At 37.9% G+C, this 18756-nt stretch overlaps 1 protein-coding gene across 17 annotated transcripts in view; it reads left to right on the top strand.

Moving 5' to 3' along the window:
• SORBS2 (sorbin and SH3 domain containing 2) overlaps positions 1 to 18756 on the top strand; it is a 337321-nt gene that overhangs the window by 149228 nt on the left and 169337 nt on the right. For 14 of the 17 annotated variants that reach the window (XM_034647578.1, XM_034647577.1, XM_034647579.1 and 11 more), the window contains exon 2: positions 5422 to 5562. The gene's annotated coding sequence lies outside the window, so the exon portion shown is untranslated. The remainder of the gene's footprint in view (positions 1 to 5421; positions 5563 to 18756) is intronic. The other 3 variants (XM_034647573.1, XM_034647572.1, XM_034647565.1) reach the window with 1 other exon arrangement.

Genomic DNA, 18756 nt, shown 5'->3' with positions numbered 1-18756 from the left:
GGGCTTTATTCCTTGTTCAGCTTTCAACATATGGAGGCTCCTATAGATGGCCTGGCTGATACTAAGTGCATGATGCTGCCAAGAATCATCGTTTTTATTGCTTGTGCTTCACTTTGTTTCGTGCTTGAAGCAGACAAGCATCAAAGATGTTATTACACTTAATCTAGCCCTCATTTTGCATCCAACACGTCTGACGTGGGGGTCCACCCCTTCCTTTCATCAGCATTATCTGATTTCTATAGTCTCTGTAGCATGAGACTCTGACTGCCTTTTCCATACATCTTTGAAACTCATGCCAGTGTTTCAGGCAGCCTTGCTGCCTCTCCCTAAGCACTAAAATATTTGACTAAGAGAATGATACATTGTTCTCCTGGAATATTAGACAATGCTACTCAACTGACATGGGCCACGGAAGCCTTCGAACATTTATAGTGCAACTTACTTTTCAAAGGACTTCAGGGGGGAAAAAAATGTAACCTAGAAAACAATATTCATGGGAAAACTACATTCACTTCCTTCCTCCTGAGATCCTTGCAAATAATAGGAAGTGACGAGGAATCAATTGAGAATTCTGAGTTCTCTCCGGAAAAAAAAAATTTAAACAACTCTCAAAGAAGCCTTCAAAATACATGTATTCAAGAAATCACTCACATAAAAGTCCCTGGAAATCACTGTGGTGTCAAAAAAATTACTAAACTTGACCATATTTGGAAACCTGCAGTCATTTTACCATATTTGAGTTGTTAAACCAACAATAGCATTCACAATGTGCCAGAATTTTCTACAGTCTTTTCCGACAACTCTTTTTTAATCCTCACAACAACCAAGTGAGGTCCTCTGACAGAGAAGGAAACTGAGGCACAGGGAGGGGAAGTAACAGGCCCACGGTCACTGAAAAGTGGCAGGACCAGGATTCAAACCCAGACACACTGGCCCCAGACTGTCTGTTCTTAAGCACTGTTACACATCTTTAAGGTCTTCTGAAACAACCAAATAATAAAGTGAGAAGGGAAGCTACAAAAGGGCTCTGCATGCAGAACTAGGAGTTTTAGATATTACCAATGTGGGCCACAGTCTGCCTGACAGTGAGGGTTTTAGTTTTCTGAAGGCTTCTCGAGCATATAATGCTCCAGTACCACCTGAAAAAGTAAGCAGTGGTTTGGCAAACTGGGGAGATCATTCCAAATATGGTGCTCACTTCTTTAAAGGTGGGACGGAGGTGTGCTGGAGAATAACAGGTCTCTCGGCTCCTGAACACCAATCTGCCTCATGGTTCTAGCAATGGAGAGTTCCATGACTTACCAGGATCCTCTCTGGAGATATAAATATCCTCTAGGACAGTTGGGTCTGTGTCAACTATGTCTTAGCATAGATTGTTCTTAATTTGACCACCACTTAGCTGAGAGCAGTCTCAACTTGTATTGCACACAATGGGAGGAAAGAAAGAATTGTACAACCTAACTGACTTTCAACACGTCTGTCCTTTTTTTCCCCTCCTCATCTCTGAAAGATGATTCCAGATGGAGCGTCTGAAAACAATCCTGTCCTTATGGAGAGTGTAAGAAACTCTGTTCACACGGCCGCTGGTCCCACTCATGACCATGTTTTTTCTAAGTAGGTCCTCCTCTTATTTTTTGAGTCTGCATCTCTGCTCATTGAATGCTTGCCCTAGTGTTCTAGTTCCTCGGAGACCAAGGCTATGCTCTGCTTTATCCAGTCTTCCTGCAACACCAAACTTGGGGCAGGTGGGTACTGGGCTCAGACTTGCAGAAGCCAAGGACACTTCCTGCCAGTCTCCCCCTGCTGGCTGCAACACTCACCCACTCCACCCTTGGGTGGTTTCCACCAGCTCCAGTCTGTTCAAGTGTTTTTCTCCTAGCACCTGACAGTCCCCAAACATCTGCCCCTCACCGCCCCTCCAGAACCTGTCTGGTTTCTGGATCCTGGCAATTCTGCATCTGGTCTGAGGGCCCCACTGTCCACCAAACTCTCAGTGTTTGCTTTTACATTAGAATCACCTTGGGGGGGTGCTTTTTAGATACATTAGATTTCAACCAGATTAGTTAAAGCAAACTCTCTAGAGGTGGGTCCGCTGTACTGGTATCTTTTTAAATTCTCCAGATAAGCCTCATATGTACCCAGGAATGAGAGTCACCACTCTACATTAGTTTCTCTCAGATTTCAACGGGCAACACATATAACCTGGGGATGTTGTTAAAATGTACTTGCCCATTCAGTAGGTATGGGTGAGGCCTAAGATTTCACATTTCCTACAAGATCCCGAGTGATAACTCTGACGTTGGTCGGTGGACCAGTCTTCAAGTAGCAAGGCTCAGGACCAGTGGTTCTCAAAGTGTGGTTAAGAATCACTTGGGGACTTGTTAGAAATGCAAAATTTCAGGGCTCTCCCCAAACCTACTAAAACAGAAACTGGGGGTGGGATCCAGCAGTCTTCGTTTTGACAAGCCTTCCAGGTAACGCTGATGTTCGCTACAGTTTGAGAAACACTGGCCAAGATGGCAATGCACAACAGAAATATAATGCAAGCCGCATATTTAATTTAAAATTTTCTAGTTGTCACGTTTTAAAAAATAAAATTAAATAGGTAAAATTAATTTTAGCCAAAGAGCTTATTTAACCTAGTCTGTCCGAAATATTATCATTTCGATATATAATCAGTATGAAAATTAATATGATAGTTTCCATTCTTTTTTCTCATACTATGTTCAAAATCCAGTGTGCATTTTACAATTATACGGACGTCCCAGTTTTGACTAGCCACATGTTAAGTGTTCAATAGCCCATGTATCCACCGTATTGGACAGCCAAGTAGACTTACAACAGAAATAGCATTAATTTTTACTGGGTACTTGCTATGCATCAGGCATTACTCAGTTAAGCATTTTATGTGCATTACTATATAAGCCCTCCCACAAGCCTGTGGATTGGTACTGCTTTACCCCTAACTTATACAGGGAAGGGCTTATGCCAAAGTCCTATTTGGTGTTCCACCAATATAGCAAGCCCACTCCAATATAAGCAATTATTTTAAAGCATTTTATTTGTAAAAACAAAAATGAAAGAGAGAAAAAAAATATAAATAAAATCACTAACATTAGTACTATTAGTACAGTTGCTAAGACACCAGTCACTTATAAAAGTCATGGTAGTTCGGTGAGTAGAAAAGTCCCAATATGCTATCTTCTCATTTTTAAAAATATGCCTGAAGTCCAACTTGCACTCTTCTGTGACTCCAATCTGTCGAAAGGTGCTAACTGGGAGCTGTTTGGACAGTTGGGATCACTGGGGAATGACTGATAAGTCATGTGGCAAGACAGGGCTCACCCTGAATGGAAGCCACTAGCAGGGTCAGACCTGCCCGTTCAAGCACAGACCATGACATAAAATGACTGCAATGATAGTTAAACGTGAGGCAACGGGCTTCTCTTAGTGTTGGTGTGGAAAGCAGGCAGTTTGGAATTTAAAGATAATGGGTGACTTAAGTAGTCTTCATTTTATTAACTTTGATAGTTTGAGGAGGGCCAATTTTTACATGTATTTTTCTTTTCATTATAAACTACTATGAGAAAAAAGTAAAAACTGTTAAAAAGAATTTCTAACTGAGGCTAGAATTTGCCAGATTTACCGTCTATCACTTTGACCAAGTAAAGTAAGTATCCTCTTTTTAAACGGGCAGGCATTTAAGACATAGTAAAATGTGACATTTAAAATAAATGAACAGAAAATTCCACAATTCTATAGAGATCTTTTAAAATTCTACTACCCATTTTAAAATAAAGTTAATCTTATTTTAAAATTTTGATTAGATATTTCAAACTTAAGTTATAGTTCTTTTAATTTAAATTTAAAATTTAAATAAATTTTAATTTAATTTAGTTTTAATCTAAGTGTAGGCTAGCTGGAGGATTTCACTATTTTATCACACTTGAAATAGCAGTCATGTAGCCATTTTTCTTTACAGATCATACCTAATCCTCAGTATTTTCTATGATCAGTTCCAGTGTCTTTCTTTCATTGCAAAGAAACAATTGGATCTGATCTGAGCCTTTAGCAACCAACCTTCATAACATTCATTATAAAATGAATCCAGGTGGTTTTCACCCTGGACTAAAGAAGGATCAGAGAATCTTCTTCCACCTTCTTTTAGCTCTTAGCAGTACCTTCTCACCCCTAAGCATTCTCTCTATTACAGGAGTAGGGAGATGAAGAGTTCGGGGATTTCATCTACATGGTTTAGAGGCTTTTAGTACTTATATGTTTCCTCGGGTAGGAAGTAACAAATTTCCTTCTAAGGGGTGTTGTAAAAGGCAGAGTAAAGCCACAGAAGCCAGAAGTTGGTCTGATGACCACCCATAGTACAGTGTCTTCCTTCAGTCATAGTAGAAAGATAACCGGATCTCCAGTTGCTGTGATTTGAAGTCTCCTCATGTGAAAAAGAGGCTATCAAAGATTATAACAAATTCTCTTTATTCTTCATTCTTGCTGCCTCCCTGTGCTATAAACCTTCTGAGGCAAGGACACTGTTTATTTTGCCCACTACTGTATTCTCAGAATGTGTGGCATAGAGGAGGCTCAGATGTACTTGCCACATAAATTGCTGAATGAATGAATAAATGAATGAATGCATAGATTGTCCAGATCTTGATTTATAATTCTAGAAACAAAGCGAAAGCTCAAAGTGTGCTGGTCATTGCTGGTGACCCAATCTGAATTACTTCTTTGGAGGCAGAGCAGGGGATCTCTGTCTGTCTGCATCATGTCACTGAATGATCCCCAGTCTCTGCCAACAGATAAGAAATGTCAACAGCTTAACCCAGTAGCTTTCAAAAATAGCACAGCTGATGAAACTGGAAATTTAGGTGCGTGCTAGAAATAAACCATTTGTCTTCAGTCTTAAGAAGGAGAGGGTGAGAACAGATATTCCTCAGAGAGATCTAAAATATTTTTTAAGACCCATCTAAGCAAGTAAATATCAGAAGAAACATCTTCCCTCTCAGTAAGGCATACATAGGACATCTTATTTTCAACAAATCAGGTAAGTCATTCTGAAAACTTGAGGATTATGGCAAGGCACTGTGTTTCTTTAAGATTTCAGTCAAGATTTTTTGTTGTCGCTTTCAATAGCGCTGGCAGTTTTCCCCAAAATTTAAATGAGTAGTTGTACAGTGAACCAAGTTGTGGGTTTCCTGGTGCGTGCTCCCCCCCCACCACCACCACGTGGGGCAAGGGGGAGGGAGCTGGCGACCCAGGCTTGGCTTTTTCATCCCTTTGCAGACAACTCCGGCTGCTGTGAATGCTGAAAATAGCTCAAATGCTCTCAGAACAGTAGCACCACCCAGCAGCTGGGATTCTTTCCCTCTCTTATTTGCCTTCTCTCTTGCCTTTTTTTTTTCCCTTCAGACCCTTGGATTGGACTTAATCTTAAACCTCTGGAGTTCAAGACCTTTTAAAAAGGGCTAAATAAACAATCTCTACATGTAAAAGGCCACTGACTCCTACTTCCTCTGTTTAAAGCAACTGTTGAACCCCAGCTGCCTGTAGGTAAGATTTTTATTCTGGAATTATTTAATTGGTTTATGATATGTTTATGACTGGTGTCTTTTAAAGAACTCATTTATGGTGAAAATAAGCAGGGGCTGCAAACGGTTTCCAGGTGAATACGGTGTTCCCGAAGACAGCAGTGGCATCTGTCCTTTTTTGTGGCTGTACTTTTAAACTTTGCTCCAAGTTCTCTGTCATGTTGACCCACAATACACACTCGTCTATGACTGAGCCTCATCGGAACTCTAATTAACGTGAGTGCCAGCAGTGAGGGGGGCTTCCAGACATCGTCATTTTGTTATTTAGACTGTTTTACTTATTTTTAACTTTCTCAGGGCACCAAAAGAAAGAAAAAAAAAAAAAGGAAAAAGTTATAACCACCTGAGCAAAGAAAATGTTAGTAAATGGTCTTTAAGGACAATGAGACAGCTCTGTTTTATTTTGTTCCTTCGTCCCGGTTTGTTAATTGCTAGTGTGGAATTCGAACAGTTTCTTTATTTGTTGGTTTCATTTTTTGTGTGCTCCTAGCACAATTCAGGTGACTCAGTTTTGAAAATGCTTTACCTAGCTGATGGTCTTTTGCTAGCAGGTTTCTATAATGTGACAGTACAATATTTTGGTGCATTTTTTGGGCCTCTCCTCTCCCCCTCCTTATGCTCACACTTGACATTTTGCAAAGTACTTTGATCTGTGGACTTTAACTTCAAACACAGCATTTACTTTGATTGTGGGTATTTAGTATGTTCAGTAAAGTCTTTTTTGTTGTTGTTGTTTGTTTAATGCTTTTATGCCATTTCCTTTAAATAATCTATTGGGCTTTGGTTTTTTCCTTGCTGATGATGTCTTAGGTTAACCCCCAGCTCAGAGAAAAGGACTTTTTTATGGCAGGGTCTCTCACCATATAGACTGTATGACAACTCTCAGCTGCAGATCAGTGAGGGCAGCAAAGGCCAGTGCACAGAACCCAATTCTATCAACCTCTCCCTTGAGTGCCCTCTGGCCTCAGAATTACAGTGTGCCTTGGGGCCTAATGATGCTTTTTTCACATGGACACTGAAATCCTTGGAATTTAAAGATTCTTGTCTCCAAAGAAGTTTATTGGTATCTCAGACCACATGTCAAAAGAAAACATGCATTTTAAACACACTGTGATCTTCTGGATAACTTTAAAAAATATATAAAAAGAACAAAAATTAAAAGGAAAGAAAATTTTTAAAAAGGAAAACTGGGTGGAGGGGGAGACAAAGAAAAACCCTTTGTAGCCAAAAGTCTGTTATGCTGGTGAAACTTCAGCTGAATGAGGGATAAGAAATTTTTTTTTAAATTGTGTTTCCTAAAATAGGCAAAGGGGAGCCCTTTCTTGCCATTCAATCGACTTTTAAATGTTCCCTTTACTTTAAAGAAAATCCATGTGCTGATCACATCGGTTTGTCCTCTGCTGGAGACAGAGGTTGGCGTCCCCTGGCACACTGCCCCCTGCTAGCTGTGTTGCAGGTTAGGAGTAGAAGGAGCCTAATCCTGTCAGGAGACTGTTTGAGTCCCGGCCAAGGACTGTGGCTCCTTACAGCCAGCCCAGTTTGCTCTCTGCACCCTGCACCTGGCTAAGAAGGAAGGAAGCAAGCGGCTGCAGAACGAGTTTCCAGAGGGGTGGAGCTCTGAAGAATGCTATGGGAGAGGTCTCTTCAAGAGGAGGCAGAAATGCAACATAATCCCTAGAATTTGAATGTCATAGGAGCACCTAGAGATGATCAGCCAGCCTCTCCTTTTTTTTAATTTCCAAAAGTTGGACACTTAATTGCTACCTCTTCCCCTCAAATCTGCATTCTAAGGCGTATATTAATAATCACATTTCTTCACACAGTCAACATTTTAAATCTTCCAGTTATTTTGAGCAGGTGCTTCACAGCTTCCTGGGACCTTTGGGGGTCTAGAACTTTCTCCCCCTTAGAAGTAGGAAGCCTTGATTTGGCATAGCTGAGTGCAATTGTATTGCTGAAGGCAATACAAGGTATTTGGGGGAATCCAGCGGCACCAAGATGAAATGGGTTTGGAAGATGATAGCCGTTCCATTCTCCAGCAAGTCTTCTTTTCCTGCTTTGTCATTGTTGTGCGGTTTGTTTGTTTCCCTTCACCCCTTAATTTTACTCTGAAACTTTGGATTGTTTGAATGCGAAGCTCAAGGTGAGACCCAGCCAAAGCCACTGGGCTTCACACAGGTTCCCCATGAAAGAAGTATTCTCCTCAGCCTTGCTTGAAACTTGGCCCACGTTTTACCAGAAGTTTCATGAATGTCAGTGAGCCTGGATTTGAAACATAATCCAAAACCTGATGACTTCTGGTGACTTTGAGGCTTTATTGTATAAGTAGAGAATCTGTCAAACAAGGACATCCCTTATTTTCATATTTTCTACTGTAATTTCATGTGTACACACATTTTTTTCCCAATACACTTTCATTTGTTCTATGATATTTTAAGGCCAGGTTCAATCCTAATATGAATTTTTATAGCTGTGGTATTTAAACATTGGCAAATAGAAGTCTGCATTTTAAATTCCAACACAGTCTGAACCACAGTGGTGTGAACGTGTTGGTATAATTCAGCTGAAGGAAGGAAGTCCCAGGAGAGTCATGGAATGTCTTTCTTTGCTTAAATATACCTCTGTGCTCGTGAGGAACAAACAGTAACATTTTGTCCAGGTCTATCCCTTTGACAGTATGCCTTTTGTTCCCCCTCCAACGGTGGTGTCAAATATATTGGTGGAAAAATAATAAACTTCCAGATATTTTTTCCCCCTGCTCAACTGATACACTCCTAGGGAACATTGTAAGCATTGAAAAGTTCAGTACTATTACTTGTAATGTAACGTATACTGAGAATAAAGGAGTACTCAGCAGAGTCAATTTCCTTCAGAAAAGCTGGGTGACCTAGAGCTGATGTGTGTACTAACAGTCATATGGTGCAGGGTTGTGAAGGGCTATGTGTGTGTGTGTGTGTGAGCACATGCACGCTGGGTGGGGGAAATAGAGAGGAAGAGGGGATGTGTGAGCTTTCTTCAGCAAATCTATCACATCTAAAACAAAAAATAATCAAGCCCAGGTTCTGAAGACATTCTTTTCTTTTGTTGATCATATAAATACATATTGTCTGAATACTGAATTTGGGAGAGGGGGGCATATTATTTTTCTCATTAAAGATACCGAGGATTACATTCTTTTCTTTAGGACTCCAGAAATGGTAAATAATACCTAATAAAAATATGACCAATTAGGAGACTTACATAGTTGTAGATGAACTTGCAGGAGCCAGTTTCAGAAAGATCTTCATGCTACTATGACCATTACAGAGGCTAAGCCACCCAGAGAACTAAGATTTGATGTCTTTTTATTAGCTGGAGTATTTCTGAACTCATTTAAGGGATTTTCATAAAAACAAATTTATGATCTCACTAAAGATTTAGTTTGACTAAATTTAGTGAGGTTTACAGTTATTCATTATAAAATTAAATTACCATCAAATTTCATTTTGAAAATTTCATAATCTTATTCTCAATACAAAAGAACATCTTATTAAAGATACAGTTTGCATTTTTAGCAGGTGACGTACAAAATGTCTGTAATTGATCCCACACTGAATAAGGCATTTGAAAAGCTGACAATAACAAAACTTGGGGATCCTGTATGTAGGAGCTGCATTTTAACACTGACTTCACTATTCATAATGTACCATATCTGATTTTGTTATCCCAAAACTAATACAATAGAGCAGAGGAGAGAAAAATGCACAAATGGAGGTGTCGAGGAAATGAGAGAAAATAATTCAGGACCATCCTACCGGGGGGGTGGGGGGTTCTCCCTAAACACATCATGGTACAAAGAGTTTGATATTTTGAAAACTATCATCCATAATAAAATAGAAAAAGGGAAAGGATAAAAATACCAGGCTAGGGGCGCCTGAGTGGCACAGCGGTTAAGCGTCTGCCTTCGGCTCAGGGCGTGATCCCGGCATTATGGGATCGAGCCCCATATCAGGCTCCTCCACTGGGAGCCTGCTTCTTCCTCTCCCACTCCCCCTGCTTGTGTTCCCTCTCTCGCTGGCTATCTCTATCTCTGTCAAATAAATAAATAAAATATTTTTAAAAAAAATACCAGGCTGAAAATAAACTTCAAATTTGTGCATATGCAAATGTTTCTTTAAATCATGAAGACCTTCTTTCAAGAGTGAGCTCTCTAGGGGCGCCTGGGTGGCTCAGTCGGTTAAGCATCTGCTTTGGCTCAGGTCATGATTCCAGGGTCCTGGGGTCAGGCTCTCTGCTCAGCAGGGAGTCTACTTCTGCCTCTTCCTCTGTCCCTACCCGTGCCCCCCCAACCTCTTGTGCTCTCTCACTCTAACAAAATCTTAAAAAAAAACCCAAAACAATGACTTCACTAGTTATTTAAAAACACAAAAATCAGTCGCTTAAAAATCCTCTCTTGTGCTTACTTTATTGTCAGAAAAATGGAGTCCATGTAGCACCTACCCATTCTTTAAGAATATATTATTATAGCCCATATTTATAGTATTACATTAGTTTTCTTAAATTAAAAAAAAAAAAAAAAAAACTAGTGTCAGTGATAGATGATGACACAATAGGGTGCCCACCCAGACAGGCTGAAGAGGGTTATTGACCTGAAGCAGATAAAACAATCATTTCCAGGAAGGTCATCATTCTCCAACTAAATTTTTATTTTTTATCTGGACAGTATAATTTTCTGTGAAAGAAGAACTAGTACTTTAAATAATGCTTTACTAATTACAATACCCAAACACCACCGTGATCTTAAGGCCTTCTCTTACTTATCCAAGACGGACTGTCAAAAGATGGGGGCATTTCTTGTAGGTTTAAATGCAGAGACTGCTGTCAGGGAATAGTCAGGTCTCCTTAATACCACTCTCATCCTGGGCTTCTACCTGGGGAATCATGGAGTAGGAGACCTCAGGGACCTTCTAAATCACTCCTGTACCCATTAGGAAGTACAGCGCACTTGGGCCACTGGCTAGCGTCAGGATGGAGATGGAAGGAAGACACTCCCCTTTCCTCTGTCCTTGGGCAGAAGGCCTTTCTGAGTCTCTTGGTTCAACTAGTTTTTTTTTTTTCTTTTTTCATGGTTCTTCTCTATTATTTCCCCTTCTCTTTTTCCAAGAGAAACAAAGGTCTTCCCTGCAAATTTTGCCATTCTTGAGTTGTTGGAGAAGGAAAAAGTCCAAGGAAGTTAGCTCTGGGGACTATGAGATTCATACCCATTACAAGGCTAGCCCACAGCCCCCTGAGTTAGGAGAGCATGTGCACGGGTGCCCCAGGTAGAGCTGTGTTTAGTAACTGTTGAATAAGTCATACTAGGATAAAAATAAAGTAGATATGAGGGAGGCCTTTCAGGTCAAAACAAAATATCCACTTTTTTAACTAAACTTTTTATTTTACAACAATTTTAAATTTACAGAAAAATCGTGAAGATGGGACCAGAGTTCCCATAAACCCCACACCAAGTTTCTCCTATTATTAACATCTGACAATACGGTAACTTTGTTACAATTAGTGGACAATATCGATACATTGTTAACTAAAGTTCATCCTTCATTCTTATTTTCTTAGTTTATACCTCCTTCTTCTGTCCTTTTCTGTTCCAGGACCCTATCCAGAATACTATATTACATTTAGTCATCATGTTTCCTTAGAGTCCTTTTGGCTGTGTTAGTTTATTACCTTTCCCTTGTTTTCGATAACCTTGATAGTTTTCAGGAGTACTGGTCAGGCATATTGTAGAATATCTTTCTACTGGAATTTGTCCAATGTTTTTCTCATGATTAGACTTGGGTTACGGGTTTTGGGGAGAAAGACCACAAAGGTAAGGTGCCATTCTCATCATGTCATATCAAGGGCACATACTATCAACATGAGGTATCACTGTTGATGTTGACCTTGATCACCTGGTTGAGGGAGTGTCTGTCAGGTTTCTCCACCATACCGTTACTTTCTCCTCCTTTCCTTACTGTACTCTCCCAGAGGCAGTATCTTTGCACAGCTCACACTTAACGAGTAGGAAGTTATACTCCTCTTCCTGATGGAGTATCTACATAAATTATTTGGAATTCTGCATGGGAGATTGTCTATTCTCCCCAGCGTATTTAAATTCAATCATTTGTATCAATGTGAACACATGGATATGTATTTTATACTTTGCATTATAATCCGATACTACTTAAGGAAAGTGGCTGCCCAAACTCTCCTTCAAATGGCTCCAGATAAAGCCATGGGTAGCTCTTTCACGAGGCTACCATGGCCTCTGACATCATCTCACCATTGTGAGGACTTTTTCCCTGGTACTACAAGATGCTTCAGGCTCATTGTATATATTTCCTGCCTCAGTCATAAAATCAGCCATTTCTTCAAGGAGCCCTAGTTCCTTTTATTAAAGGAAGTATTAGAAACCCAGGCCAGAGCATCCAGCTTAACTTTTCAATGTGACCTTATCAGCCACTTGCTTTTTCACTTGAAGAAAATCTTCTTTTTGTTTACGGATTTTCAGTCTGTAGCTGGTAATAACTTGATACGTATGTAAGGATAGCCCTTCTTGATTTTTCAGGCTAACAGGACACATGCCGCCCTTGCATACTTACCTTTCTGTGATTCTGAAACAAATTTAATCCAATATGATCAAATTGTTCCTTATTGTCAGTTTTGGTGGGAGATTGAAAGTCTTAGATGTGATCTTCAAGTCTAAATGCAATATTTAAAGGTAGAAATTGGATGTTTCTTCCTTAAATAGATGTAAGAACATCTTACATTATTTAAAATATGATCAATCAAGATTATAAAATGAATATGGAACTCTGTTCTCTAGCCTTGCCACTAACCATGTTCAAAGAATCATGCCACGTGCAACTAAACAGTCTCATAGAAGACTCAGACAACACAGCCAGCCAACATGCATCAGAAGATGGGCAGTGCAGACATCCTCAGTGCCATGGGAGCAGAGAGTTAGGACTGAGTCAGGCTTCAATAGTACCAGAAGATCAGAGGTTCTCACAGAGGGAAGAGCTATATTTGAATCGAGTCTTTGGCTCATGTAAGAGGGCATTCAGATGGAGGAAGGTGATTGGGAATAAAGACTCAAAGGAGAGAAAACTCAGTAGACAGAGAATATCCAGAAAATTGGTATCGCAAAAACTTAGGTCTGACAGGAGACCCTGGAAACGTATATTGGGCTGGTGTTCATTTGTTGAGAAGGAAATTTTCACAGTTAGGTGCACATATTAGTACAACTGCTGTCCAGGATTCAAGATGATTAGGGAGATGAAGCACAGGACAGACCCTATTAAGCAGATATAACTGAGAAGGGTGAAAAGTAGAAATAAGAAAAGGAGACGAGCTGCTATAGAGCATGAGCCATCAGGACTGTTCCATACTGCTGTCTTCAACTAGATTTTGCCCTAGAAACTGGAAGTCTACCTGCAAAATGATTGCACCTGTTATTTTAATATTCAGTATTATCAGAGATAATAGTTGTATGTTTGTTTCACCAAATGCATAGCTATTTCATATTCAATAATTACTTTGATCTCCTTGATTGTCTGTTTTAATCTATGGTGATATTACTATTAATATGGGGTTGGTCATGCAGGCATTATGTTCCCCAATGTACACATGAGGACACTGACACACAGATAAGTTGCTGTATCATCCATATTACGTCCCTAGTAAATAGTGAATGGTAGACTAGCTTTCATGTCAAGATTTTTCAAAGTGTGCCATTCTACCAGTTATAAAACACAAAGGTATAAAATAGATTAGATTTAATAGCCAAAGAATAAAAAGAAAATGATTAGTCCTTGGGGTGCCTGGGTGACTCAGTCAGTTAAGCATCCAGCTGTTGATTTCAGTTCCGGTCATGATCTAACAGTCGTGATATCAAAACCCTGCATCAGGCTGTGCACTGGTCGTGGAACCCACTTGAGATTCTCTATCTTTCCCTCGCATTCTGTCCCTCCCCCTGCCACGCTCATGTGCTCTCTCTCTCAAAAAAAGAAAGAAAGAAAGAAAGAAAGAAAGAAAGAAAGAAAGAAAGAAAGAAAGAAAAAGAAAAAGAAAAAGATTAGTACAAGCAATGAAGGAGATATTTCTGAATTCTAACAAGTTTTGACATTCTTCACCGAGGGAAAAAAATAAGCAAATAAGGATGAAGATTACAGAGAAAGACATGAGTGTGCCAATGGTATAATGAACCATGGGTTATGATTAGGCTGATAGAAACAAGATACAGCTAGCAAAAAAATGAATAAATAAGGTTTAGAAACTTGACACCATTTGAGAAAAATAATGTACTCTCTTATAAAAGGTCGATTCAGTATTAGAAAGGATAGAATAGAATTATTATAATGTCTCTTGCTCTAAATCTAACTTTGGGCCTGAAAGGAGAAACTGAATTTAGTTTAATGGAAAAACACATGTACAGCATGTGTTTTTAAAGCACTGTATTTTGGTGACTTTAACTTATTGCATATCCTGGTCCAAGTACAACTTTGAATTGGTTCAATTCTAGTGGAGCCATTGTTGTTGACACACATTCAACGCAGTGGAACTTTTCTTGTTCAGTTTTGCAAACCTAAGAAATTTGGTTGGTTTCGAATTTAACTCCAAATTGTATTCAGAGGTTTTGTGTTTGTTTGAACTGACCATTTAAATATTTTATAACTATGCAGCATTCAACTTTTAGAGCAAATTCTTACTATTAAAAACAACCCAAGAATGTTGAAAAGTTACATATGGGTACATTTTAAGTGAATGTAATAACATACAACCAAATACAGTTAAGAAATGTACTTTTGAGAGGCACCTGGGTGGCCCAGTTGATTAAGCATCTGCCTTTGGCTCAGGTCATGATTCCAGGGTCCTGGGATCGAGCCCCGCATCGGGCTCCCTGCTCACGGAGAGTCTGCTTCTCCCTCTCCCTCTGCCTCTCCCCCCAACTTGTGCTCTCTTTCTCTCCCAAATAAACAAATAAATAAATATTTTTAAAAAATGTACTTTTGGTCTAAGTTCAAAAATATTTTCTATTCTACATTTATCTTTTTTACTATGAAAGTATTCACTCTTTAAAAAAAAATATTATACTGAGACTAAAGACCATGGTTAAGAATGGAAAATTATCCAAAACTAAAATAGGTCTATCTAAATGTGCAGTTAGATTCCGGGGATGTACTGTATGGTGATTAACATAATATAATAAAAAAATCATTAAAATAAAAAAAATATTAAAAAAAAAAAGAAACCCCATGCTGTGGTACCAGCAGAGCCATGTGTTAGAGGGTATGGCCTGGCCTCTGACTGACCTTTATGTGCAATCTGTGAATAGACCGGAACACTGAGCCTATACTGAAAGATTCAGCAAGGGAGTGTTGGAGATAAAAAAGTTTTGTGCTAATTCAAGAAGGGTGTTAAACGTCAAACTAAGAGATCCAGGCCTCATTCTCAAGCAAGAAGTGGTCATTGTCCTTGACTATACAGGACAATAAAATGCTAACATTTGGGAGAAGTAAATAGCTTCCAGAGTATCACCTCAGTGATGATTTTAAATAAGAAATCAAATTGTTTGCTATAAAATTCATTTTATAATTTGAGTATAAATTTTTTATCATTCTATTTACTTAACTAATACAACATTTTATTTTATTTTAGATTTTTTAAGATTTTATTTATTTATTTGACAGAGAGAGAGAGAGCACAAGCAGAGGGAGTGATAGAGGGAGAAGCAGGCTCCCCAGTGAGCAGAAACCCCATAAGGAACTCCATCCCAGGACCCTGGGATCATGACCTGAGCCAAAGGCAGACACTTAACCGACTGAGCCACCCAGGCGCCCCTTAACTAATATAAAATTTTACATAACCTATGAATTGTGTTATAATTTGAAATATAAATTATTTACATTTAACATGTAAATTTTAGCATGTTAGGTTTTTATAACAATGTAGACAATTGTTTATAAATTGTTTACTATAAAAATCAATAGTTTACTATTACTAATTCTAACATGAAGTTAAATCATTGAAATTTTCTTTTTGTATCAAATATAATTATTTTCATTCAAGGCAGAATAAAACCAAAGCTAGATGTAAATAAGTTCCTAAATTTTATATTGATTACACAAGAGACTGTAGCTTATGATAAACTTTTCAAAAATAAGTAGAAAAATAGAAAACTGAGTGAAAAAGTAAATTCAGTAGGAATTAGATGATTTTTTGTGAAAAAAATAATGAAAACTGTCTTTTATTAAAAAAAATTTTTAAGATGACTACTGGTCTTCAATACAAAATACATTTTATTTTAGCTGTGTTTGAGCAACTTTACTTTAAAAATTAATGAACATATTTCATGTTCCAAAATTAACTTAGAGTTGGCACTCAGGCCTTGTCTCACATGGGGAGATCCATCAGTTACTAGCCACAGCTTGTGTAAAAACTTGTAAAAACTTGTCTAGGAACAAAGTGATAATTTTTACACTAAGGTGAGAAAACATGATTGCAGTGAGATTTTTATCTTCCCTACAACCCTTTATCTATTTTAGATAATGAAATTAAACAAAAAGCATTGAGAGTTAAAAGTCATTTGTGCTCACATCAGAATTTTCTATATTCACACATATCATTTTTCTAATCAATATTCTGAATGGCTAAATAAGAGCATATGTGTAAAAACACTTGGCAGAAGACCATTTTTTATTTTTCAGTGAACATCACAGCTTAGTAAAGAATTTAACACTTGACTGTGCTTATTAATTCAAGAAGAATGGTCTACATATAAATCAGAAAAGAAGAAAATTGGGAATTTACTAGTAAAACCAAATACTATTTTCAGTGACCACAGGTAACTACCTCTTTTCATACTCATTGAATGAGATACTGTCATAAAGATCTTTTTACAGTGTCTCAGTGACTTATTTATGAGAGACTCCTTTTCCCAGCATGTGTGAATCCTATGGGGCTCGAGGGTGAAAACCTTACACTCTGACTATGGACCAACCTCAATGCAGGAAAAATTGATAGCACCTTTCAAGATAAAAATTCACAACCATACATAGGGAGGAATTGCTTTAATCTTTTTTTTTTTTTAAAGAGCATCAATCAAAAACCTGTATCATAAAAGTACACAGAAATATATGGACTGAAAAATGGGAAATTCAGACACCAGAGGCAGGGAGGATGTTTCAATCAGAGAGATGTACAACAGGCTTCATCTGAATTCAAATGCCTTCTATTTTAAGATGAATGGTGGGTACATGAATGTTTGTTATATTATTCCCCTTATCCTTTGCCTGAATAAAAGACCTTCATCAAAAAGTCTTTTCCATCTATCTTGCACCCTTAAGATATATTCTATAAACAGAATAGATTTTTAAATATATTTCTCAGCTGCAAATATTAAGAGACAATGTTAATTTTTTACTTAAAACAGCCCAGATTTTCTGAAAATTTACAAAGGGAAAACAGTACAACAGATGGTATCATGTTTGGCCTATATTTCTACATTTTTGCCTAGAGCCCAAAACTTCTATCAATGGTGAATTAGAAAAGAAAATGAATTTAGTTCTTTCGCAGACAAGTATCTATTGTAAACCTACCTTCAAGATCATTTTTTTATAGTGTATCATTCCACAAGATCTTGTTATATACAACTCTTAGAGCCTTCTAAACATGATATTTACTCTTTAAACTATTAAATAATTTGTCATTATGCTTTACGAGAATTTGTAATGGGATTTGGAGCTAGCAGTGAATAGGTATATATCTTTTTAAAAAAATTTTTTTAAAGATTTTACTTACTTATTTGAGATATGAGCAAGCAAGAGAGAGCATGAGTGGGGGGAGGAGCAGAGGGAGAGAGAGGGAGAAGCAGACTCCTCACTGAGCAGGGAGCCCGACTCCAGGACCCTGGGATCATGATCTGAGCTGAAGGCAGACGCTTAACCGACTGAGCTACCCAGGCACCCCTTATCTTACCTTTTTAACATTGGCTTTGGTATAATAGATTGAGAAGAAAGGATTACTGTTTTAAGATGCTTTATGGAATAAATGTATGAAAAGTGATTTTATAATATTTAGGCAATCCTCTCAGTTGCCAAGAACCAAAGATACAGTTTGATGTGCATGAGTTCCCAGTTAACATGATCCTGTGCAAATCAAGTACTGCTTATATTTAATATAAAGACTTTACTCTGTAACTTAATAAATATATTTCTTGAAATTTAACTTATTTAAAAAATTTACATACATACAACTGTTCCTTAATTTTTATACTTAACATTTCTTGGACATCACAGGGGAATAAAAATTTAATGATTTTTCATTACCATTTGGTAAGAATCAATATTTAATGTTGAGAATTCTTATCTGATTTTTTTCTATTTGTTTTATATAGAGAGTCATTCCAATATGCTAAAGTGGAAAAGCTGGCAGACATCACTATCTTCTTAAGAGTTTTGACAAATGACAGATAATACTGATTTTTTTCTGGATTTTTTTTTTGGTTGTTACAAATAATTTTACATGTAGTCTGAAAATTCAGTACAAGCCAAAGAAGTTCATTATTTTAAATCATAAAAATTCAAAGAAAAAGACATTTTGTTTCTAGGTAAATTCCATTAAAGTATATGATTAACAATGAACACATTGAGAAAAATAGTGAAAGTTCTAATAACACAAAGAGTAACTTTGAATTTCCTCATGTCATTGTTACTAAGGCTAAGAAACCTATTATTACATTACTAATACAGAGTAATATATGGAAACAAATATGAGAAAAGGACTTTCAGATCACTACCATCAGACAGTGCTGCTTCTCTGACCTTCATTAGAATCCCTTCTCCTCCATCTTCTGTGACACTGGAGTATTTTCCTTCAATCTCTCTGATTACTCCTCAATTCTGCTTACAGGTGCCTCTTTGCCTGACTTTAAAGATATACCCTTGGGTTCTCTCTCTTGTCCTATCTCCCCTGATTTCACCTGTTTCCTCCCTCATAATAATCCCCAAATCTATGCCTCTATCCCTGATCTTTCTCACGAGTTCCAGACTCACACTTCCAAGTAACTGGTAAACATCTCATAAGAACATCTGCAGAGCACCTCAAACTCAGTACTTCTAAAACTCATCATCTTCCAGCT

This window comes from Ailuropoda melanoleuca, chromosome 18 (genome assembly GCF_002007445.2).
Source record: "Ailuropoda melanoleuca isolate Jingjing chromosome 18, ASM200744v2, whole genome shotgun sequence".
Classification (NCBI taxonomy): Eukaryota; Metazoa; Chordata; class Mammalia; order Carnivora; family Ursidae; genus Ailuropoda; species Ailuropoda melanoleuca.
Note: the sequence above shows the minus strand (reverse complement) of the source record. Positions and strands in the feature narration are given on the sequence as shown.